At 27.6% G+C, this 27,975-nt stretch overlaps 2 protein-coding genes across 2 annotated transcripts in view; both read left to right on the forward strand.

The window, feature by feature from the left end:
* LOC142325173 (unc-112-related protein-like) overlaps window positions 1-27,975 on the forward strand; it is a 327,233-nt gene that overhangs the window by 157,570 nt on the left and 141,688 nt on the right. The window lies entirely within an intron of this gene.
* LOC142325174 (uncharacterized) overlaps window positions 1-27,975 on the forward strand; it is a 175,816-nt gene that overhangs the window by 127,586 nt on the left and 20,255 nt on the right. The window contains exon 5 of the mRNA XM_075366594.1: window positions 12,280-12,375. The gene's annotated coding sequence lies outside the window, so the exon portion shown is untranslated. The remainder of the gene's footprint in view (window positions 1-12,279; window positions 12,376-27,975) is intronic.

Below are 27,975 nucleotides of genomic sequence, written 5' to 3' on the forward strand. Positions count from 1 at the left end.
GATTTTAATTTATGTGTCACAAAATTCTCCTTAACTTTCCTGTATGCTCCGTGTATTTTACCAATGATCATTTCTCTTTTTTCTGATTTCTTAATTGTCGATAGTTCCTTTTACCTGCTTCATCACTAGCATTCTTATACCTTCTACGTTCTTCCATCAGCTGAAATATATCCTGTGATTCCAAGGTTTTCTACCAGTTTTCATTGTTCCGCCTAAGTTCGCTAGTACCGATTTAAGAATTTCCTTTTTAACATTCTCCCATTCTTCATCTATATTTTCTACCTCATCGTTTTTATTCAGATCTCTTTCGATATCAAAAATATTTTTGATTCTTATTATATTTCGATTTTTATTCCGACCTCCTCAAAACTTTTCTTTACCTCCTCTTCCTCAAGCTTCTCTAAATTCCACCGATTCATCTAACACTTTTTCTTTAGGTTTTTAAACCCCAATCTACATTTCATTACCATTAAATTATGCTCACTATCAATCTCTGCTCAAGGATATGCTTTGCAGTCGAGGAGTTGATTTTTAAATCTTTGCTTAACCATGATATAGTCTATCTGATACCTTACAGTAACACTAGGTTTTTTCCATATTATATTCTTCTTTTATGATTTTTAAACTGGGTTGTTGGCAGTTACTAGATTATACTTCGTGCAAAACTCAATAAGTCTGTTCCCTCTTTCATTCCTCTTGCCCAGCCCGTATTCACCCTCAGTATTCCTTCTTTGCATTTTCTGATCCATTTCCCTTTTTAAATTTTTTAACCTATCAACCTTTTTTATACTTGTAATATTCCACGCTCCGACTCGTGGAATGTTTTTTTTTTTAATTTTCTGTTGACCTCCTCCTTAGTAGTCCCCACCCGGAGACCCGAACGGGAGACTAGTTTACCTCCGGAATAGTTTACCTAGGAAGGCGCTTCCATCTTTGTTACATGAAAATCCAGAGAGCTATATTTTTTTGGAAAAAAAGAACAGCCGTAGTTTTTCATTGCTTTCAGCTGCGAAGTATTCCGAAGATTAAATGATGCTGATTTGGCCGTTTAAGTTCTCCTGACTTAGCCCTTAACAACTACTGAAAGAGCTGCTGCCCTCTTTCAGGTATTAAATTAATCAAATCAATCCAGAAATTTCATGATGTATTATTCGTCAAGTGATTATATTTATAATGATTGGACTAAATGTATACGCATGATCGAAGTCTGTCTTCATAATCTTGCATCTATTACATAATATTAAATAAAATAAACGTTATCTAAGCTAAAAATACTTTTATTTAAGAGACTTAGGTGCATTAAATTATTTATTATTGATTTTTAAAAAATACCATGCATAATATACTTATTTTATTTCTACAGTGGTTGTTGAATACCGTTTAAATATCCTTGAGTTAATGACTTTATATTTATTTATTTTTTACACATTATTTTCAATTAAGTTTTGAAAAAAAATAAAATTAAATATGGTTTACATAAATCGGTTCTGTTTAAATCTAGTAAATAACATTTATAACAACAACAAAAAAAGTCATTTGATATTTTGGCCTGGGGAAGTAACTTTTTGTCTTTGATCTAATGCCAACCTTGGGACGCCGAATCAAATTATATTTAAGTTTTAGACTGGTATAAATAAACTAGATATATATAATTTTTAAAAGATGACTAATATACAAGACCTTCATTAGCTTTAAAAAAAATTATTTTTATTTTATTTGTTTTGGTACTTTGTTTATTTTATTATTAGCTTAAGAGTTTTTATTTGTTGCTATTAAAAGGAGAGATATACGATTTTTGAATAATATAGAACTTATAAGGAATGTTTGGTACATACGTGAAATTGAACTGTATTATATGGATCCTTAAAGTAGTGAACAAGAAAAACTTGGAAACTTTTGAGTTATAGCTTTATATACCGATTCTGCATTTTATATTTCATAGATCGATCCGGTTATGAATACTTAAAATATACGCAGGAAGTTTAGCAATAGCAAAATACATAAGACCATAAAAAAAACCCCGTCTGTATCTCGGACAGATGAAGTTATGACAGTAAATAAATATCTACTGCTTCACTTCATTATACTAGAAAAAAATCATATGAAAAAATCCATCCATCGTATAAAGAAAATATCCCGCCTGAGGAATTAAAAGTTGTGTGGATGTTTATCAGCCCGATCTTTTACAAATGCAATCAGCATCATCGTTATTTAGTTATCATGATATCGTAATTCATTCGTAAACTGTACCGAGGAAGTTATCATCACGATATCCAATCTGTTTTAATTTCTCTGTTCCTTGAATTTATGAACTATAGCGGAATTAATGAAGGATATGAAGCGTGCATATCCTGACACAAGCATGTATTGGTGGGTTTGTTAAACTCGGATTTAGTATAATTTTACTTTATCAAACCTAGACAATTCCGCAGGCAACATTTGTGTACGAATAACCCTTAAGGCGCTTACACAAACTAACTAGATCAGAGTTTATCCAAATTAGACAGACCAGTTTTATGTGCACTTTGATCCGACTTTCAAAACTTTGTTAATAAAAATTTAGGGCACGGTTTTTTAGATCGCTAAAAAACTAATATGTTTGTAAATTAAAACCGACTTTCTAATCGTATTGGAATTATCCTTAGTTCCTTACTTCTATCAGCCGTACCACATGGTTTAACAGCTTCTCCCATTTCTGTTTCTTGTCTTCTCTACAGCTCCCAATAATTACATTTTACTTTGCATTACATATTCCTAATCCATTTTGGATTTTTTCTGATGTAGTTTCCCGTTTTCGTTTGATATACTGCACCGACTTTTGTTAAGGAACTATTTTTTTTCAAAGTATGGCCATCCTTTTCAGTCTTTTGATGTTAAATTTCTACAAAGTTTACCACTCCTTTATTTTCTTATTTTTCATCGGTCATTGTTTAACATTGGTTCGTATATATTTCTTTTAATATTTCGTTCCCAAATACTATCAGGGGTTTTTCTATATTTACTGGCAGTAAATAGTATGTATTCACCCAAGTTAGCATAACCTTAATAAAGTTTAGAGATTTCTTTACTTCAGTTGTTTGATGTGGGTATTCCCATATACGTCTGGGGCATGCGAAGTTCACCTAATACGAGTATAGTTTAATTGTTTTTTGATGTTCCTGATTTTCGTATAATTTTTCAATAACTTTGTTGTAATATTCCGAGTAAATTAAATAAATTATATTTTGCTGTATTTTTTAGTCGGTAAATGATTACTACATTACTAATCAGGAGAAGTGGTTAATGACGTAAGCAATTATCTGTGGTTTTCCTGTTTTTTATTCGTTTCATTTTAAACTAAAAATAATCTTTTTAACAAGTTTACTGTTGTTTCCTGGAAGTTAATTAAAAAAACGTTTTTTAATCTTCTTTAGAAATAGTTTTTAACTTAGGTATTTGTTTTTTGACGAAATGAATTAGGTCAGTTCAACTATTTAAAGTTGTTTCTGTATATAGAAAGTTTAATTCTATGTTTTGGAAAAGAAATATTTTGGTTATTTTTATTTCTCCCTTACGATGTTCTTATTTAATATAATTATTTTATTATATACTTTGTAAAATGAGAAATGAAAATTTTAATGAAAAATATGAAATTGAGATAATTTAGTTCCTATTTATAGTCGGGAAAACGGAATTTTTTTTAGGTAGTTACTTTTGGTTTTCGATTTTAAACAAAATTGATGATAAATGTTTGGTTAATTGGCATCAATTCCATGTTTATAACAAATTTTTAAACGTAATTCGGTACGTACGTATTAACGCCACCGCAGCTACAGCTTTATTTAAAAACAAAGTAGTCAATCGGATTTCGGTGGAAAATAAATATAAATTTATTTATTTTATAAATATAATTTAACAAAACTTAACCTACGCTCGCTTCGCTCAAGGTTACCGAGCGTAGGTTAAGTTTGGTTAAATTATATTTATAAAATAAATAAATATAAATAACCGTTTATTAAAATTAATAAAGAGACTGTTTTAATCTATGTTAAACTCTATATCGGCCCATTTTCCACCGAAAGCTGTAGCTGCGGGGGCGTTAATACGTAAGTACCCGTAATTCTTTTATCTAAAGTTATTAAACAACTAAAAAATATAATTAGGGTGGGTGATAGCTTTGCTGATTTTTAAACAAATAATTTATTTGCGACCTTATTTTAAGAAATTGTAGGATATATATTATATTTATAATTCGTATATAGAAAACTGTTACTAACATAGTTTCGAGATTTCGGATATAATTTTTAGAGCAATTACGTATTCCTTTTATTCATTATTTACGTATTTTCCTTTATTCGTTAATTGTAAGAATTATTATTAACAATCGTAATTTTCGTAGAAAATAATTAAACATTGTGTTTTTTTAATTACTCAAAGCACCGAAATTATCTTTAAGTTTAAAAACTGCTTGTCATTGACATTCATTCATTCATTTTGACTATTGAATTAATTTTTGTCAGATCGTTAGAGTTAATTTAGATTCAAGGGTAACAACACTCCCTGATTAAGTTTTGGGATATTCCTTTACTAGTAAACCAGTAAACCCTTCATTTACGTCCCACGATCCCGCTCTCCACTACAAACGAAATGTCTAAGTTCTCTGGCACACTGCGTTCACCATTTGTCATGGATTTTCCACCCTATTTCCGGGCAGCAACATTCGCCCTCCTTCATTCATCTACTAGAACCATTTTCTACTAAGCATATAATGGTATTTACCGATTTCTAGTCGCACTGTAGTGTGGCTGAATGAGTCATGAGCCACTTTACGTAAGGGATTCATTTTTGATAAGTTGATATATTACTGCATGCGTGTTTATTCATATGAGAATTAAATCGATTTTTGGAAGTACTGTTAGTATTGAAAAATTACTTTACTTCTTTATTTACGGTTTTTTTCTTCTTTTTTTTATAACGGAAGGATAAATCATTTACGTGCATCTTAATAAATGATGCGACAAATTTGGTAATTATAGTTAAAATACTATCTAGTCGCCTCAAACCCCCCCCCCCACCCTCCCCGGCGATCAGTTTACTGACTCTGCGCGCGCGCCCCCTTTTTTTTAATACGATCTCTACCTTCAGGTACTTTTTAAATCAGACAAATATAAATTTGTCTGTTAGAGAGATTATTATTATTAATAGAGAGTAGGAAGATTTGGAAGGGTTGTACTCCAGAATGTTTTGCTTCATACAAATTTTACTAGTTTGCCCTTCTTTTTAAATTGTAATATATCACCGAAAACATCACTGAAACATATATTAAATTTCATTTTATAAATCATTTTACCCCCAAATTTAAGTTGATTTTTTTTTAACCTATCGATTTTACTTTTTAATATTATTTTTCTGTACTTAAACCGTTATCAGAGTGGAAATAGTAGGCGTAGAGGATTATATAACAAAAGACTAATAGTAGGAGTTGTGCAGAAAATTAATTAGTTTTTAGATTTAAACCGCTTTTAAGAATAGTTTTTGAATAACTTTTATCAGAACTGAATTAAAACTCTTATCACATGTTTGAATTTTTACAAAATGTTATATTGTTAAAATTAGAATATTTCTTTTCCTTCTATTAAAAAAAATAATTAATTTAATTAAAAATAAGATATGCAGGAAAGGTAAAATAAATTTCTACTTTATCACTCTGGAAGGAAAAAAATTTTAAGTTTTATGAAATATCAGGAAAGTTCAACATCGTTGCCAGTTTATCTTTTATTTACCATGATTGTATGGTTTCAATAGTGTTAATTCAGGTTCTTTGTGTAATGAATATGCTTTCAATTGAAAAAATGTAAAAAAACATTTCATACGGATCAAAATATTGCTGTATTGTTAAGTTATTGAAACCACAAATTATACGTCGTCGACGTGATGTGAAAAGATATTTGATGATGTGAGAAGCCTCATTTCAAAGAGAAACGAACCGCAAATATGTATGTTGGTTTGTTCCCTTGCACACAATACCTTTTCTCAAGTGGTTGTACATTACCACTGAGATAACATGAAGGGGGAGATTCTCTTTGTGTACTCTATAGTTTTTTTTTAGCCCCGTGGTCCAAATTGTCAATAAATAAGCGTTCATCCCGTGGTTTAACGGGTTTGCTTGGCAAAACACATCGAGCGGAACGATGCGGTTCTTTTATGTACACCTATATGATTCAATGACATAAATATATAATTTATTGTTGTGTAAAAATTATTGATGAAAACATATTAACCACCTGTCGAAATAATAAATTATAATTTTTTTTATTTTTATTTATTGATTTTTAAGATTTATGATACCTTACTATTTTTATATATAAAAGGAAAAACTGGGATAATTTTAGTTAACTTATGTTTTTTAATTTTTTTTTTACATGTGTTACATTCTATAAATTTTTATCAAATGATGACAGCATCAACAATATTAAGCTTTCTGCAATAGAGGTTTGCTAATAGTTATGTTAGAAAAATATGCGCTGCAAAAAAAAATATAATGTTTTAGAGTTTCATCCATTGATGATGAAAAAATTGCGTTTTTTACCTCATTAAAGTAATATTTTTTGTTAATTTGTAATTTATTGGAAAAAAAAATGGAATCGGTGTACGAAGAACGCCGTCATATTTCAACGTTCCGTAAGTTCGTTTGAAAATTATGTATTTAAAAAAAGAAAATTTTTTTTTTAATAAGAAAGTTATATATTAAATATTTTATCTGTCATTTTAATTTTTCCGATTGTCGATTTCACTTAAAAAATAAAATACTTATTTTTTTCACTCGACCATGCATATATTTTTACAACATCATATGTTTGATCATCTCAAGTAAAAGCCGAATGTAAAAAAAGAAAAAAAATTCTTCAAAAGTTACGAAGCTGAAAAGCCTGTTATCAGTAATAAACATTACAGTATCTTCACAATCTTAGACAGCGAAACAACCGAAAAATACGAATACGTGTATGCAATCTGTAGATTATTCTAGGTGTACGAGATGCGACTCTATTCTCTCAAATATTTTTTTTTATATATTGAAACTCAGCAAAAATATACAAAATAATAAGTTTTTTTTAAGAAAAATAATAGCTTTTTTTTTAAAGTTATCTTTACAAAAACAAACGTTTTCTTTTACTAAATGTTGAAAAAACGAGAGAGTTATGTATCTTACGAACGTTTGAATTTTATTCCGCTTCGTAGCAAAAGAACGTCCTATTTTGGTTGAAAATAACTACTACATATATATTCTTTTTAAATCAAAATTTTTAAATATTTGAAAGTGAAATAGATTTATAAAAATCTGTTATGTACGTACATAATTAAACTAATAAAAAAAATAGTCTATTTAAAAAAAAAACATCTCTGATTGAGTTACGATGTGGAAGTTGTCAGGGGGAGTAAGAAGGAATAATTTGGCAAAAATGAAGATCAGAGGAACAGGATATTTAAAAATGTAGATTTGTCTACTAAAGGAATACTGTTAAATTTTTGGAAAAATTAAATTTAGGTTTGGGAGAAATATTTGAAAACGACGTAAAGTAATTACGATACGTATACAAACATCATCATTAGTTCATTTAAAAAATAAAACTGAATGTTTTGATATCTATGATCTGAGCGAATTCAAGTCCTGAAATATGGCTACGTTCCACTTGTATATTTTTCTTTTTTTTAACAAGGGTCCTTCCTTCTCATTAAAATTTGATAAAAAAGAGATCCATCGTTATTGATGTCGTTTAAAAGTTGATTCTGGTAAAGTTATTAACCTATTTCAATGCAGTTTGTTTGAAATAATGAGCATTTCACAATTTCCTAGTTTCTAAGATTAATCTCTCAATAAAATTGTAAAAAACCCGCCGTTTCTCATTAATTATTACATCAGAGATTTGTTTTAACATTTTTATTGTATATTTATTACTTATACGTGCTATATTTCTTGGTTTCTTTTATAATTATCTTTACTAGTGTTATTACTGGTTAGTGTAGTTAATGTAATCCAGAACATGAAAGATTTCTTTTCTTAATAGTTTATTCTATTACTATATCTTTATAGTTATTGCTAAGTTTTACATTTTTCTATGAATTTATATTTCATAACTTAGTGAAATCATACAGGCAGTAAATGTATATATTAGATGAACATTTAACGGTATGAAATTTTTGTTAAAAGTGTTTAACGTGAAAATTGATAAAAATAATAGTTAGTAATAATATAATAATAATTATATGTTAATTTTTTTTATAGAAGGTGTTTACAGTACACTGATAATCCTTTTTTGTAAGCCAACCAAATAACAGAAAATGCAGATAATTGAGAATGTAGTAATATCGGGATAAAAGATTAGCACTGAATAGAAAATAATAGAGAATTGCATTAAACCAGTAATTTGACTTAATAATTAAAAGAAAGAAAAAATTGACTTCATTAATAATCTCATCCGCTGTATTGTAATGTTCATATAATGGGGGTTTAGAGAATGATGGATTGCTAATTTTAAAATTACTTTAATAATAGCTTAGATGCAGCTAATTATTGTCTAAAAAAATTCTCCAAGATTCACTTATTTTTTCAATGGGTTCTTTTTATGTAAGCCTGTATAGGTCAAATTTAGTAACTGAAATTTGACACACTTTCCTTTATCCAACAAGCTGAAATTTTGCTCACAGTTTTGTTTTGATGACAATATGATACAGCATATTTAATATCGTTCCAAATCCAATATGGCGGATATTGTGAAAGCATATTTCTTTGTTTAGTTACGGATAACAATAAATCATAAGTTTCGATAACTAAGGGTTTGTTGTGGTAGCGAAACGATTTTATTACTATAACCTATCGTTACTGATTTGTTATTGTAAGTTATCTAATTTTGTTTCGACGACTTACCGTTTTTTTAATCGTAAGTAAATGAATTTTGTTCCTATAACAAAATCATTTGTCATTCCGTCTTTTTCTATTTTAAAAAAAATCATTTTTCTTCGTGTGAGGATAATAGCGATTCTCGTGGGAACAAAAATGAAACCAGATAATACAAAACAAAAAGTAAAACTGCATCACAGCATAAAAGACGGTTGGAGAAAGCGCGTCAAAAATACCATGAAAAGCTAGCGAATGAAAGTGAAAAGACGAAGCGAGTGAGGATTGATGAGTTAATTTATAGCGGGCGAGACTTGATTTTTTACTTTATTTTTTACGCAGCGCTAGTAGAGTTAGAATGAGAAAAAAATATAAACTAATGTGAATGAATTGATGACGCGGGCGAGAGATTAAAAAGTAAAAAATAGATTAATTAAATTTTTTTTTAAACAATGGTTTTCTTTTGAAACGAAATCGCTCTAAAATGTAGAAAATAATTTTTCAGTGATTATAAGATAATCAAAATAATTTTCAACATTTGTAAAAAGAAAACCATTGTGCGCTCATAAAATATTACTGAAGAATTCGACGAATAGGTTGTGCGATATATTCATAAAGGTAAAAGCGTGAACATAAATTAAAATGATTAGAGAAAGTATCTCTTTCACTTTTTATTGAACCACAGTTTCTTTAATTATTTATTTTTATGTAGTTCTGTTCATATGAAAAATAGTTAGTGAAAACTATTGTGATTATTAGGAAATTAAACATTAGGATATTTTTAGGATTTGAATCAATATCGAAAACTAATGATTTCGTAAAAAAAAGTTTCTTTATCCTAATGTGTGTTTTTTTATTGTTATCTATCACTACATTCCTGACATTGGAATATTTTATTACGATGATTCTTGACGTAAAACTTAGAATTAGAAGTTTCTTACTTCCGGTTTGATTCCCATGATTTACATATTTAAATATACTAGCACCAAAATATTTGCTTTTGTATATATAGTCGTCATTTAAAGAAAAATATTGCGTAATCTACTTAACTGTTAATCCGGATAAAGTTCACTAAAAGATAAATTTAGAAAATGAATTCAGTTAATTGATATGTCGGATAGTTGGATTTGTATAGATTAGCATATATATTTACATTCAGTTAATTAAATATTTATAGAGATATTATGTCAGCAGTTGCATATATTTATATCTGCAGTTATCCTTCTTTAATTTATTAATATATATATATATATATATATAAAAGAACATGTCTTAACTGATTCATAATCAACGCCCAGCAAAAATTGCAGAAAATAAATTGATGAAAATGTATGCATGTTCTTCTTAAGGTGTAAGTTCAGATTAAGAAAGGATTTTTCGAAATTTCGAGTAAAGGGTTAAAATGGAGTAACAACGAAATTTTTTTTTTTTAATTTCTCGGTAAAAAATTAAGATCTCAACTTGATTTCTTGGTGTGTGTAATCTTCATGTAAATATATCTAAAAAAGTAATTTTCTAGATTTTTTGAAATTCCGAATTTAAAGGATGAAAATGGATTTTTGGATCTTTTTTGAAACCCGTTTTTTTTTTTAATCTCGATAAAAAATGAAGATATGAACTTGATTTTTGGTGTGTATAATCTTCATGTGAATTCTGAAAACTAATTTTTAGATATTTTTGAAATTCAACCTTGAAAGGGGTGAATAAAGTAAAAAAATATTGAACAATGATTGTAAATTTTACCATTTCCGACTGTACTAAATATTCAGTAAATTTGGATTTGCAAATACTTTACAAATTTATGTAAAAAGCATTTTCGGGTTTTTCAGAATTTCGATTTTTTAAGGGGTGCGACGGTGTCATGCAGACACTGCATGAGCTACGTGACTGGCTGCACCTGCCTCCGGATACTTGACTGAAAAACAACGTGAAATAAAATTGACCGAGACGGTAAACGCAAGTAACCATATAGCGCGGGCAAAGCCGCGACGAGGATGCTAGTATATATGCTTATATATGAAATTATTTATCTGACCTTTTAACTTTTACCTTATTTAAATTTATCACTGCTGTATAAATCTACTTTAAGGGCCTTGTATAATTAAGAAAATAAAAATAAAATTCATCGTTGGATTTATTTAATAATTCTTTTTTTAGAAGTGTAAATTATCGTAATTTTAAACAGTGCTATTACATTATATTTTTTGTAACGTAATTTTTTTTCTCATTAAATAGAATTTATTCTTATAATCAAGTAGTTCATTTTATTTATATTATTGTATACTCCAAGCGTTAGTAACATATGTAAATATTAATACGTTTTGTTTCTTTTTATTTGTACATTGTTTTAACAGTATCTTGTTTACATTCGTTAGATTTTAGCACTTTTGTGATTGGATAGAATACATCTGTTGTAATTTACTTTAGCTGGATCCTTTTAAAAATCAGTTGTATCTATTTTTAAATATGTTAGTTTTTTCTTGTTTTATTCTATTCTAATTATACGTGTGGAAGTTGTTATACTACATAAGGTTTTTATCTTTACGCGTACAAGTGAAACAATACGTTTCTGTAAAATTAAAAAGTAGTTAATAATTTTTTACCCTTATGCCATGATAATTTAAGTATATAGAACTTTTATTTTTGATTTTCTGATTACTTTTACATTAGAATTATAAATAAACCTCAAAGAAAACAAAAGTTATTGCACTAAAAACCTTTTTAAAATAAGTATTCTACTAAATTAAACTGTCATAAAAATTAGAATTTTCGTAAAATTTATTTTTTACATTTTTCTAGCTTAGTATTAGCTTGAAAGAAACGAATACTGCAATAATTTTCCTCCGAAATTTGCTCATTTATAATTATCTAAAACAGTTTATAGTTGAAATCATAAAGGTTAGCCGGTCCTTATAAACTACTGACAAACACTCGGTACAATTCTGGTAAAAAGTATAGTAACTATTAAAGTAAAACTATAAATATCAAACAAAGTAAATGTCGTCATTATATATGAATATCATTCATTTAGTAGATATTTTTTTATATTATTCATTAGCTAATGTTTTCAATATGAAATTTATATCGCTGTGAAATTAAAAACTTTTAAAAATATAAAATATGATATTCATATGTTGCGTCATTCATCGGCCAACCTAAAGTTTTTTTTTACCTATTTTTTAATAAACTGTTAGAATAGATATTTAAAAAAGGAAAAGATTTTTAAAGTGAGCTTCATAATTAAAATTTTTTAATACAGGTTCTGTATGTATATCATAATGCGTTAGCCGTAACAAAATAAACTTTATAAACAAGTTGGATTGATTGTTTTGATTTTTTCTTTTTAATATTCTCGTATTATTAAAAAACAAATGTATTTTTAATTATCTTCTTTTTTGTTTCAGGTTGGTATTACAATCATGATGCATTTTTATTTCATCATTGTGAAAATGCTCTCTAGTAACTAGTAACTACTTACTCGGCTGCATATATTAAATGTGGTAATATATCAAACTTTTACTTATATTCTATTTAAATTTGCTTATAATTGAACTTGATGGTCATGAGTACGAATATTCTCCGATGCAATTGTATTTAAAAACGTAAGTAAACGTTGATGATTAAGGAAGTACTTAATTTAAAGTTTTGACACAAACAAAGTCATTTTTTTTAGCACAATTCAGCTCAATGCTAAGGTCTTAAAGTGTATTGTAAGTCGTTATTAAAATGACACTTAGAGAAAGTATTTTTGGCTGTTTAGATTTATTCGTATGATATAACGGAAGTCTCGAAATGTCCAGTGCATTTTTTTTTTTTTTTTTTTTGATTCGTATCTGTTAGGGAGTTACATTCATTGTTCGTACAGTATGAATACCTGCAGCTTTCTACATCCCTAGATATTATATTGTTATAAACTTAATTTTTTTTTAATACCAATTTATTTTTTTATCTTTGTGATAAAATTTGAAATTTATTCCTGCTTTGATAACTTGGCTAGTCGAGAAAAAATGTTTAAATGTTACCTTTTATAAAAATAAGAAATGTATATTCTTCATGTTGTGATGACTTATTATAAAATTGATTCAATATATTCTGTTCGTAATTAATTAATAAACAAATTGAAAAAAAAATTAATTAATAACAACAGCGGTTTATTTTTTTATATCATACATCTACGTATTGGAATTTAATTTCTTGTATGCAGTTTATTATTACTGACAGGAATTAGATTAGAACTGTTAAATTAATGTTTACAAAATAAATTAGTTTTAATGAATGAACTTATTAATTGCTTTTCATTTATTTCTCGAAAATTTAACAAAATAAAATAAGTCGTAATTTAATTAAACAGTTAATAAGATTTATTTTAATAAAAAAAAAATTGTTATGTAAGTAGACGGTTTAATTTTATTGGCTTATCGCCAGTTTAAAACAAAATGTACTCTATCTAGGCTTATTACTTAAGAAATGCAATAGGCTTAATACTATTTAAATAGTAGTACTTAAATTAGTAAGTTGTTTCTTGTTCAATTCTAGCATGACTGGAATAACATTTCTATTCAATATCTCGAATTTTATCTTATATTGTTTGATAACTATAAAATTTATATATATTTTTTATTAATACACTGATTAATATACTGAAATATGTTTTTATTTTACATTAAAATATAAATTTTTAATTTCATTAGATAAATTATACATTTTAATTCTTATTTCATTCTCAGTTTTAATCGCTTTTGTTTAATAACGTTTTGGTTTTTGCCATATTACATTCATGATTTTTTCTTTTACATAAAAATTACTGATATTACAAAAGATTATAGTACAATTTATATACGCGTGAAGCAAAAATGGAGTAGTGAAAGCTGCCATTGCCATATGTTATGATAAGTCGATGACACTCATAGCCTAGAGGACAGTAAAGGTGAACTAACAAGAAATTCATTATATTTAAAAAATAAAACCTGCGGACAGCTAGTATGAAATAACGAATGTATCATACATACTGGTTTTTTTCTTTTGTTTTGTTTAAAATTACGTACATTGAATTCATTTTAACTGAATAAAAAATAAAAATTGTATTCTTTTGTGCGGGTTTGCGCACATATGTTTGCGGTTTTTTTTTACATTACATTAGTTCGTTGCAGACTGCAAGTACAATTTGGTCTTTACCATGTCTTAGGGGAGATTCAAAAATTAACTGAATCCCCAACGACCAAAGCACATCTTCAAAACGGTCATTCAAATCTTAACATTTTTCTTTCCCAATCGGGTGTTTTGCTATTTCATTTTTTACGTATTTTAATATCAACCCTTTTTTTACCTTAGCCTGTGAAATCTGGTTGCTCTATCCTAGTATCAATCATCAGGGTAGTGTGTTTTCTTTTTTTTATTTAAGGAATAAGTTTAATAAAATAACGTGAACAATTCATCGGATGAAAAAATTTCATACAGATCTCGAAGTGTATCAGTTTCGGGATTGTTAAACAGATTTAGACATTTAATATAATTTTTTATCGAGTTTCTTAGGTTAATATAAGAATATACGTACAGATTTAATAATGATGCAGTAGGTATGAAAAAATGCTTCCAAATTTAATTGGAATGATTCTAACCGTTGTAATGTCGTCGTTGGTCAAAAACAAAACGCCTAGCCAAGTTTCATAAAAACGGAACGATCGCTTCGTTAACGTTGTTTACACTTTTCAGTATGAAAGAAATGAACCTAACAGTAAATTTAAAGCTTTATTTAAACTCAAGGTAGAAAATAATCCAAAATATATTCAAGTTTTATATATAAATTGTCATAAAATAACATTAATTTATTTTACATTGGTTGTACAACAGTATGTTACGTAATGTGTTCGGATATTTTTTCTTATTCTTCTTCCAAAATGCTTTTTAAAATAATAAATTAATACTGTTAAGTATAAATAAAAAAAGGGTTGAATTAAACTAAGAATATTATTTCCGAGAAAAAAAATTAATGTCTACGTCTATATAGTACTATTATATAGTGGGTGGTCGAAGACAATACCATATTATAAAATGAAATTATGGTCTTCAGTTTTGTTAGCTTTAATAACAACAAAAATAATAAAAAACAGAATAAGTGATGAGGACATAATCGTGAGAACAGACCATATGTTACTCATATCTACCTGAAGTGTGACGAACAAGCCGTGAACAAATTTAAAATAATGATGATGATAATAATATTAATAGAATGATGTAGATGTATTCATTTAACTTCAGTATTAAACATCTTGAAATTTTAAATAAGGAATTACTTATAAAGCAGGAAGCAAGATATTTAATAACATGTACTGTACATCCTATATTACTTATAAAATCCGTTATTTTTTAATTACACTATTAAATTACGACAAATTTCACACAATTTAATTATGAAAAATAAAATATATTTTATACCTTTGCTCACCTGAAAATTAAACTTTGTTTGTTTATTGATTGTTTAATTGGATTTAAAAATGATTAAAATTAGAATACCTATTACCAAAACAAAAACATAGCCTGTAGATTAAAGCATTTTATTCTATCGCCAAAAATTCTGAGGTTAGAGTCCATTGAATCCAGCTTCGTTTATTAAAGTATGTATAATATATATACATATATATTTTTGTTTAAAGCCAGGGTAATTGAAGTTGGACGACCTAGATCATAGTTCATAATTGACCAAGGTAATGTATTAAATCTGTATAGATAGACGACATTATTACTACAATTATTTATTTCGAATTAGATATGAATGACAGAAACATTTAATGAAGTATGTTATTTTTAATTGCATCTCGGCAGTTTCGTATATTAAAGTAACTGAATTTGATTTTTGTAATATTTAAAGAAAAACGAGTGAGAGAAACGGGAGATACGTCTAACTCACATTATTTTGCGATTGGTTGGAATCTATTATCTCATTCTACGTTATACAATTGATTGATTTATTAGAAATAGAGATAGAAGAACTTGTTTTACCCGCTAGGTACTTCAGCAACTACTTTGCTTTTTTGTTTAACTCTTGGGTAGTTACACAAGCACAGAGGGTCGCAACACCACTAAGCACTAATAAAAAAGCAGCCTCCATTTCGGCTACAAGAAGATTCCAACATAGTATCACTGATGGAACCAGGTTGGCTGCTCTAAATATCGCAGCACTTGTCTTATAGAGAAAAAGTAAAGAATAAATAAAAAAAAAGAGGGAGAATGATATCGACCCACAGAGGGAGTGTCTTTAATGGGGGTTGATCGGGGTAATTTTAATATAAAAGTAATGAATATTTCCAAATTCATTTTTGAAATGGTTTCTATGGAATTTTAAGCGATAAAAGGAAAAAACACAAAACTGCTTATTTCAGTTATGCAAATTGTCGAAACGATCAAATTTTGAAAAAAAAATGTTAATATTAGTTTCAAAAGCTGTAACAAAGGTCCTAACAAGAAAATATTTTCTGAATAGAAATTTTAATTGAGGACTCACATTTCGCTACTAGTGCTGAAGTCCCTATTTTTCTGTTACTATTAACTGTGAGTTTCTTATATACAGAATTTGTGTTAAGATATATAGTTATGCTTACAGTTCAGGAGATATCAGAAATAAAAATATCCTTATTTTATTAACTGTGAGTTTCTTATATACAGAATTTGTGTTAAGATATATAGTTATGCTTACAGTTCAGGAGATATCAGAAATAAAAATATCCTTATTTTTTGTGGAGAGTACGAAAATTGGTCTAAATTTCTTGGAACTACTGGACTTATTTTTTAATAAATTAACTTTTTTCCTTTTAGTTAACCGGCAGTAATTCACAAAGCTAGAAAATTATTTATAAAAATAAGTAATTAAATTATTAGCTGCTTAATATTTTTATTTTTTTATATAAACGATTTCGAGAGATTTTTTGCTTCGCATAATATGTGGAAGTATAAATAAATAATTAAAAAGTTGAAATATTTCTAACTAGCTTTACTGTCTCACTTAGATATAAAATTTATAACATCATTTATCAGTGATAAATGTAAACATACCTTTTTATATATTAACTTTTAAACTATGTTTTTAAATATTAAAAAAATATATATATATATATATATATTTATTTATTTTCAAATGTTCTTACGAAGCAGAGATCTCTGCGAAAGTGTTTTACATAAAGAAAATAATAAAGTAGTAACTAGCAGTTACTATTATAAAATATTAAATTAAATACATTTTATTAAATAAAATTAATTTTATTGTTATGAATTTTACGGAATTGGATAAAAGTATGAAGTACCATTTTGATTTATGAAGTAAATGAATAACTTATTTTAAACTTTTTATTGTTTAAATAAAATTAGAAACATTGTCGTCTGTGCATTATATCGCTCTGTGGGCACGTGTAAAGCGCCTTATTACGTCACCACCAGAAATAGCGTCGCTTGGCAGGAAATACTGACGCACCTACTGCAAGGAACAAGTCGGCCGCCGCTTTCCTGTCACCTTGGTTTGCCAATGTGCTATATCAAGAAGATATCCAGGTTTTTTTTTTTGCTATGTGCGTGTACTGTGTAGCTGATAAACATAGCGGAGGCGGTTCTGTTAATTCACATTTTAAAACCATTCGAACTTGTTTGTCATTTGTGATAAATGTATATGACTACTTTTTTTTATTCGTGCACGTTTTTCTTGTTATTTTGATAGAAAAAATTAACAGAAAAAAAGTTTTTCAACGTAAGAAAAAGAAAATTAACGATGCTTATTATTATTTATTTATTTTTGTATTAAAACTGTGGTTGGATGTTAATAACTGGTTTTAATCGGAAAAAAATTCTGTTCATAGATTTATATGAACCACTAATGGCCTGTTCTGGTTAATGGAACTTTAAAAAAAATCTAATTAACAATGCAGTTCTATTGACATATATATGCCTAGTTGTTATACATATAATATTCTTCGTCAGGAAACAAGTTTTTAATTTATCTTATTGATTAAAGTGAAAATATTCAAAAGAAGATAATATGTTAGTGACACCATTAGTTTTCAAAATCATATTTCATCTCGTGCTATTACGTAATTAATTATATTACTCGGTGTTAAATACAATCTGTTGTTTTATTCGAAGTATTTTATTGTTTTTTAATTAGTTTTATATGAATAGACTGTCCTTCCCCGGTATTTTAATCAATTTTTCTGTCCAATCTTACAATCATAGATAAAATCGGTTACTCTTCATATCCTGCAAAACCTGCGTATACTAGACCTTCAGATGCTATGTAAATCGATCTGTTGTATGCCATCATTATTCACTTCGTCGCTAACGATCACGGTCCATTGTATATATTTGATAGAACTGATATAACCGATGTCCTTCCAATTCATTAGCCTTTCATTCTTTTTCCTGTTTAACCTCCGGTAATTACCGTTCAGATAATACTTCAGAGGATGATATGTATAGTGTAAAGTTAGTCTTGTACAGTCTCAGTTCGACTATTCCTGAGATGTGTGGTTAATTGAAACCCAACCACCAAAGAACACCGGTATCCATGATTTAGTATTCAAATCCGTACGAAAATAACTGACTTTAACTTGAACGCTGAACTCTCGACTTCCAAATCAGCTGATTTGGGAAGCAGTTCATCAGTCTGGATCTCATCAGATATACATAACACATGTTGTTAGTTTTTATCCTTTTATTAATTGAATTATTAAAAATAATAAGAGAAAATTTTAAATTGCTTACTTATACTAATTATGAAAATTTTAATTCTTAAATTAGAAATAAATAACGCTACTTCCTATGAAATCCCATATCTGGGATTTCATTGGTTTGAATTGTTAGCGAATTGGAAGTTTACTCCACCCACTGTCCAATCAAATTCTTGATGATTTTTATATAAAAAAATATTGTTTTCTATGTTAAATCAAAATAATGTTATTTTTTCTTTCTTAATGGAAAAAGTAGGATAATTATACATTATACTTTATTATTAAAAAAATATAAAATTTATTTTATATGAGTTGATTGATTTTTATATGATTTTTTTAAAATAATCTCTCTTAAGTAGTAGTAATAATGGTAATGATATAAATTTATTTTTAAATAAATAATATAGAGGCGGTTCAAAGACGAATTAGTAATTAATAATATAACTTATTTATTATAAAATAATTTTTATTATTATTTTACAGAAAGTCATCTAATTAAATTTTATTATTTATGCTCTTTAATCGGTTTTAACGTTTTTATACTTTTATGATTTTTTTATGTAAGTTTATAGAATTTTTCTTATTATAATACATTGTCTGTAATACTCATTACAAATTTTTAAATTCTATATTTTGTAATTAAAGTGTATTCTTTTGAGTTTATCTTGTTCTATTTTATCTATATTCTCCAATACTTGTATGTTAAAGTAGGTATCATATTTGCTGTCGTCGTTTGTTGTACTTCAATACAACATCATTTATAGAGGAAGTATTGTAAAATTACTACATTAAATTACAATTTCAATACAAGTAATGAATAAAAATTTTTATTCATGATTGTTTTGCCGCTTTGAATGACTAATGATCTTTATTATTATTGTTGTTATTGTTGTGACACTTCCACACCGGACGAAATAATCAAGGTCTTGTTTTTCTCTCTCACACTCACATTCTCAAATATAAGTATAGCGTATAAATGATATGTAAATTGGAAGTCTGTATGTTTATTTGTGGAAGCTTAAAAAACAAAACCGTCATAATTTTAGGAGTTGTCCAGCTTTATACTTAGGCTATAAAAAGTATCAACAGATGTTCTAGGGAGTGTTGGGAGGGGTTTCAAAACGTCTTATGAATCTATGCAGCGGAAAAACTCTATTAAGAATTGTTACAGAAGATTGAATTATTTTCAGTCTATGGAGTTTATTGGTTTAATTGCTTAGCGGTTAAAATAATGAACAGTTCGGTTGAACAATACATTATTAACATACCGCGCATTTTATTTTTACAGTACTGCATGAAAAAATGAAATTTCAGTAAATTTTAAAATTTTCTGAGGGAGATATTGATGTTTTCATTCCGCCCACTTCATACCTAATTTATTATGGAAAGATAGTACAGTAGTTAAAATCTGATATTATGCCAATTCTCGTGCTGTTATCTACATATTGTTCTTGAGAGATTTTACAGATGTAATTATTCATATCACAGCTATTTAAATATAGTCGACGTATAAGTTTAATCTTATACGTTCATCATTATTATTTAGTTATTCGGGAATTTCTGTTTAATTTTATCTACATTAAAGTTAACTATAGAGTGACTGAAAAATAGACCCTCACATGAACAACATACACACTTAGGCATACATCCCAGACGTTTGATAAATATCAAAAAATTCATATCTTTTAATTCATTACGTATTATTTATTACTTATATTTACTTACTATATTATATTTATTATTTATTCATTACTATTTTTTTTTTTTTTTGTTGCCAGTCATCTAATCGCTCTTCGGTTTGATATAATTCTTCTGATCTTAATTTGTGTGCACGTTCTCTTGTTTTCAAACTTTCTCTCTTTATATTCGTCATCCTCTCTTAATCGTTTTATTCTTTCTTTGGTTTTAGCATTTTCTTCCTCTTTATATTTATCATCTCTTAATTTTTTATTCTTCCCTCGCTCTTAACATTTTCTTCTTAATGTACAGGAGTTCACTAAACGGAATAGTTTAATTATTATTACCTTTTTATTTATACGACACACAAGAAATCTAAACTTTATTAATCAGCAACTCACGAAGATACGAATAATACTATTCTAGTAACGGTATATTACGACTAACAAACAATATGTTTGTTACGAGTAATAAAGATACTTTTACTCTATCTTAATATTTTATGTAAGATTGTTGAGTTAATAATTCTATGAATATTTGATATTAATAAAAACTAATATTCCAGCAGCCTTTTTTGTCTTCCTAGACCTTTTCTTTTTCCTGTTTAACTTCCAGTAACTACCGTTCAGATAATACTTCAGAGGATGAATGAGGATGATATGTATGAGTGTAAATGAAGTTTAGTCTTGTACATTCTCAGTTCGACCGTTCCTGAGATGTGTGGTTAATTGAAACCCAACCACCAAAGAACACCGGTATCCACGATCTAGTATTCAAATCCGTGTAAAAATAACTGGCTTTACTAGGACTTGAACGCTGGAACTCTCGACTTCCAAATCAGCTGATTTGGGAAGACGCGTTCACCACTAGACCAACCCGGTGGGTTGTCTTCCTAGACCTAGACCGCCTGAACGCCCCAAGTTTTCTGTGGTTCTTCTACGGCCCCCCTCAAGTTCTTTAGCGCCCACAAGGGAGCATTATCGCCCACTTTGAGAACGAATGGTTTAATGATTATCTTATTTTCCAAAATTGTACTTAAACTTTATGAATGTCTTCGAAAAAATGCATTTGGTAGTAAATAAATTAAATAGAAAAGTAATCAACTAATAATACATAAATAAAAATTCACAACATAGTTGTAAAAATTTTCTGGGCATTGGTTATTTATTCTTATACAGTGGAAAAATAATGATATATGAAAAGAATTTTACACTGAAATATATTACACTGTAAAAAAAAACTTACACTGAAAAATATACAACCAATAAAAATTTACTTAAGATTTCTATTCCGGGGTTGGAGTTTGAATTATTATTAAATTTTATTGTAATGTTATTATTAAAAGTTTAAATAAACCAAAAAAAAGTTTTGAAGAGTTCAAAAAATGGATATTTAAAATTTTTATTGGCTTTCTCCGATATTGCTCCCAAAATATTTATCTTATTGGGTCACTTACATGTACTACTACTACTATGCTTCGTAAGACAAAAAAATAATCGATTAAAAATATTCAATTAATTGAAATAGAATTTTTCGATTTTTGGGGAAAGAGGAAATCTTGGGGCAATTAAAAAAAAAATCGTAATATAAGCATGCACGCATGTAGTGAATTTAATATAAAGTGGAACTTAATATAACGTTCGTACGTACGAACGTTACCCACCCACTTTTTTGTGGTGGGGAGGCGGTGTTCAGTGATCCAGTTCCTGGATCATTGAACACCGAAAAATGCAAAAAAATCCCATACCCAACTTTTTGATTATTACCATATTTTCCTTCTTGCAGCATAGCTCTAGAGCTACGATACCAAGAAATTAATATCGATGTATACATACATAATATGTATATATTAATTTAATTATTTATTTTAAATTGTACTTACCTCATATTGTTAACTTAATACCTATAATTTAATACTTCATTGTAATTAATTTAGATAAGTCTTTTTTTTAATTTATAAGAAGACTAATAATTTTAAATTTATTAATTCTTAAATTCAAATGCTTTTCGACTTTTATGAAGAACGATAGATTTTGGTTAATTAAATTAATTAACCAAATCTAATAAGAAAGGCTGTGTAGGTAAAATAAATTGAATCTATCTCGCCTGACAACGCTAAACCGGTTTCATATTGATTTTCATTACGATTCGAATTAAAACCATTCATAAAAAATATATTAAATTAATTTTTTCGTTCCTAAGAAATTTTTTTTGTAAAAAAAAAAAATATATTAACTGGTATAGGTAATGTGTAATGCCATCACACACTTTATTTATGGGGCTTATAGTTCTGGTTTTTTTTTTTGAAAGCTTATAAACACTTGTATCAAGTTCTAGTTGATCGTATTTTTAGTTGAATTATAGAATTTATAAGACATAACTAAATGAACAATAGACATAATAGACAAAAGACATAAATGAACAATACCTAAAAGTCTTATAAATTTTTTATTTCATTTACTTCTAATCTTAAATATTTGACGGTGGCAATCGCATTTTCATATTTTTTGGGTTGTTTGAATATTTTTCCATTCAAAACCCGTAATAATTAAACAAGTAAAGGACATAGATGCTTACCGGGCCATGAAAGCTGCATTAAATATCTGAAGACTTTCGAGTATTTCATATGACACGGTCAATCATTAAAGAAGAAACGATTTACAGTTACTGATTATATAATTACGTTATTAAATGATGTACGAGTAGTAAATCGATTTTTCTAGTGATTAGTGGAGTCTTTCGCAGAGATTTTTCTTCCGATTACTCGCTAGATAAATTGTAAATATTTCAAGAGACAAAATTGTTTCAAATTTATTTTTCTTAAATTTAATAAGAATATAATTTTATTTAAATTACATTCAAAGTCAGGTTATTGAAATAGCCATTTATAAATTTATATTTATGAAACGTTTTTCAAAATATATACTGATATAATATTTTTTTATTTATTTTCCTTATAACTTGTAAGCTACATCGGAGTAGTTTTTTAATATAGTAGATTACATTGTTTATTTTTATAAATAAGTATAACCGGGAATCGTAATTTATCTTATCTTTAAAAAAAAATGGGGAAGATTTTATTGTTTACATAAAACTAAATTAATACTTTCGTATATATGAATATTTATATAAAAAACAGATAATGCATGCTTACAGTTTCGGGTTTGATATGCGACTTTAGTTGTAGGCCATAAATTGCTGTTCATTGAACCAAATTATAAGTCCTTGAATTAAAACTCATGTATTGTTTATTACTACCAGCATCACACTCCGCATTTAAAAATTATAGTTAATTTTTATTTTTAAAATTAATTCTGGTATTCTTATGACCGTAAATTTATTATCATAAAAAAATTCAAATACAATGGTATAAAGTTTTCATATTCCATACTTAATTGATACTTATTTTTTTATCTATTTAATTTTATCTTAGCTGTATATTTTTCGAAGATATTTATACAGTAATTAGACAAGATAGTTATTTTAATATTTTTAATATACAAGTTATTTTCACTTGTATAGAAGTTCATTTATAATGGGGTTTTTTTTTTTAGAGTGATATAACTTTGAATTGAAATAAAATACATAAAAAGGTAAGTTTAAAGCCGATTTTATTTCTAACTGAAAGGCAACTTTCTGATAGTTAATTTTTGAAAATAATTTCCGGCGTATGTCCACCACAACTATCTTTGATGAACCGGATTCGATTAATCCAATTTTGAACCACTTTTTCAAATAATTGGGGACGTTAATAACACGAGTTAAGTTTGCTTCCAAAGCGATTGTTGGTTTATCAGCATAAACCAGAGACTTCACAAATCCCCAAAGAAAATAATTCTCTGGCGTTAAGTCACATGATTTGAATGAAGGCCAATTCACTGGACCATTTTGTGAAATAATTTTCTCGCTAAATTGTTTCGATTAGTCGATTGTCTCGGTAGCAATATGAGGTGTGGCACCATCCTGTTGAAATCAAAACTGTTGCAGGTCGATGTCATGCAAATCTGGAAACAAATAATCACTGATGATTGATCTGTAACGGCGTTAGTTTTTCCATGATCATTTGCCAGTGCTTACTGACCTGAAATGACAAAAAAAAAAAGCAACGAATGACAGCTATTCCTATCAAAAGTTCTATCACTTAAAAAAAAAAAAAAACTATAAAAAACGTATGTTGAAAATAATTGTATAATTTTTAATCTCAACACTTCAAGCCAGTTTCTTGTATCAAGCTCAAAAATTTATTTCATATTATATAGAAAGGTTTACCATTTTACCATTCCTTAATAATAATAACTTAATGAAAAAAAAAATAGTTTAATTGGTTTCATTGATAGAAATCTACATTAATTATTGATTATCGTAAATGGGTAATACAAAAGAGTTTTAACAACTTTTTTTTAACAGTTTTGCCTATTTATGGTATGGTTTTCTTCTATAAATTTCGTTTTTTTTTTGTCAACAGAAATTGTGTTAAGCATGATAATTATCAGAAAACCAACTTACGAACTAGTTAGTTCTACCATCTTGGAGATATAATTTTTTTTTGGAGTTATAGATTCAGAGAATTAAGTTTTTTGATAAAGTATTATGTATAGTGCAAAATGATTAATGATCATCTGTTATTATAAATGTTCTGGTATTGCGTACGCTGGTTTGTTCTGTTTTAAAATTTGGTTACTTGTTATGGTTAAAGGTAGTAATAGTCACTTACGCTTATAAAATTATCTTTAATGTTATAACCGTAAGTTACTATTATTTAACCATAACAAGTAATAAGAGTAAGAACTCCGACAAGAAAACTATTTTTGTGTATCTCATATTTTGGTTAAAGAGAATAATAAATTATCGACTCATTGTAAAGATTTTCCTCATCAATTTACCTATAATAAAATTAAACTTTTTTATTTATTTAGTATTTTCGTGTAATTATTTAATTCGGTATTATGATATGTATTTATATTTTATAATAAAACGAATATTTTGTGGCGCTGCTTTAATGTAGGTTTTATCATGGTTTCATGATAAACCTTACAGTCAAATCCATTCATTCAAATGTTAGCTAGAACAGTTCCTTTTTATATCCCGTAAGCACCACACCTATCTATTCCCTATATAATATCTATATATAATAATTAAATAATTACGTTTTATTATATATCGATCGTAATAAATATTTATTTTTAATAATCAACAGTTTAAAGTTTATTTTGGTTTGTTTAATATTTTTTATATGTTAATTTTTTTTTTAAGATAATAAAAATATCTAGCAAACCAGAATAACTGTTAAATTATTGTGAATTTGTGTAATAATCACAGTCTATTAGAAAATATAAATAAATAAAGATAAATCGTGAAGAATTAATAATAAATAAATGATGAAATATCTATTTTTAATATCGCCTAAGAAAAAAATTACTTTCTTAATTCATTGGAATCAGTTAACATATATCATTTTTACTATTACGTACTAAAACTATCAGAATAAACTTATTTTTGCTATAATGCGTATTTTACTATCAGAATAAAATAGTTAATTATTTAAAAATTTGGATTATGTGCATGTGGTCTTGTTACCGGTTTACATTCTTCTTTTCTTCGACAATTAATTCACCACATTACTCCAAATTTGTACTTGAAAATATGAAATAAATATTCGTTGGGACTCAATTAAAGTACTGCATAAGAATTTCAGATTGATTATGGAAAAGATCATATAAATATTATCGTGTAACTTACACATTCTTTTAGACAATATAATGGAAAAAATAAATTATATTTCAGCGAGCGAGTTGGTTTAAAATTTCGGAATGATTCATAAATTTATGTCTTTCAAATGCATCGATTTCAAAGTGACTTAAACAAAAATATAATGGTTCATTATAATATTTATACATTGCTTTTAAACCTTTTGACAAGTATTTCCTTATATTAATAAATATTGTGCCAATAACTCCTATTTTTAAAAGCCAAAAGGACATATCGATCCAGTGGCCTGAATGCCAACCAGCCAGTCTACTGTTCTTACCTTTTAGTGATAACCTTTTAAACTCCGCCTTAAAATGAGACATGATTCTCACCCTTTATCCTCCTTCTCTGCCATCCGTTTACCTACTTTTACACTTTCGAATCAATTCATTACTGTCCGCGGCTTGAATCGACCTTCTCTCCCGTTTTATCAACACCCTTATTTTTCCATTTCTTCCCTCTTCACCATTAGTAAATGTTTCTTTACTTCCAAATCGATTCTATCAAAGGCAGGACACTAAATTTCCGGGCGATCAGTAAACAGTAAACCCATACCGTACCGAATCCTGTACCATAATAACAGTTTAGTTTGCCTTTTAGTTATCAAAAAGACATCATGAAACTAGTTCGCAAAGCAATCACATTGATTAAACCACAATGCAATATCTCCCTCTTAAATATAATAATGCATTAAATGATTATTTATTGAACTAATTCAATTACCCCGTCCCGCAAAAATTTAATTCCCGACGTTTTCATTGTTTTCGTACAACATCATAAATAATTATATGATAGACGAAATCAACTTTGAACCCGTCGAAGTATATTCTAAGTGAATTAAAAGAAAAATTTATTTGGCTGTTTACAAAGCATTTCACGGTTGAGTTTGGCTGGGCTTCCAAAAAAACACAGATGTGCTGTAAAATATTATTTTATTAATTTGTTTGATAAGTATGCTTACAGACTATAGGCTACTTGCATAATTTACAAGAAAAATTATTAAATTATAACAGATTTGGTAATTATTATAAATTTCAGATTCTTTAAGTTTTTCGTAGGTTAACAAAAATATCCTGAAAATATTTGTTTTACCTGTACTAATCTTTAAAAAATTCATATTAATTTATCATTTACATGTAGCACTCGTGTATAAGAAAGTAACTTATCATTCTTTAACTTTTTAAAAATGTTATTTCAGTTAAAAATGTCAGAACCTGACTGTTCACCGCACCCGTTGGGCTTCGGTCACACCGTAATATTTATTTATTATAAGGTAACTAGTTACTAAAGAGTGTCTCTAAATATACTGATATTTTAAATTTGCCGCCATTTTCTTCGTGGTAAAGCCAGAGTAGAGATTTTTATATACCGTTGTCAGTAAACATTGAGGTTAAATTATGGAAAAGTACATACTTGAATAACACGTAGAAGTGTAAAAATAACAATATAACGATTAGATAACGCGTTTTTGAAAAATATCATTTAAGAAATGAGACACATTTTCTTCTTACCGGCTTTGTCAATAAACAAAATTGTCGAATTTTGGGTTCAGAAAATTCAAAAAAGATTGAAGAACTTTTCTTGCATCCTCGACAGGTTTGATGCGGATTTTGGGGTGGAGGATTGATTGGACCTTACTTTTTCGAAAATTAAAATTGATTCAAAGTTTTTTATGGCCTAAAATTAATGATATGGATGGGGAAGACACGTGGTTTCAACAAGACGTTGCAACATGCCACACTTCCAATGAAACCACGCAGTTATTTCAAGAAAGGTTTATTGGTGGTATTATCTCCACAGCGAGATGATCTGAATTGGCCGCCAAGATCAAGTGACCTGATACCGTTGGACATTTTTCTTTGGGGTTATCTTAAGGATAAAGTGTACATCAACAAACCACTAGCAATTGAGGTTTAAAAAAATTAAAAGTCAACTCATTTTGAGACATTCTTTACGAGGTATCTT

This window comes from Lycorma delicatula, chromosome 5 (genome assembly GCF_047948215.1).
Source record: "Lycorma delicatula isolate Av1 chromosome 5, ASM4794821v1, whole genome shotgun sequence".
Lineage (NCBI taxonomy): Eukaryota > Metazoa > Arthropoda > Insecta > Hemiptera > Fulgoridae > Lycorma > Lycorma delicatula.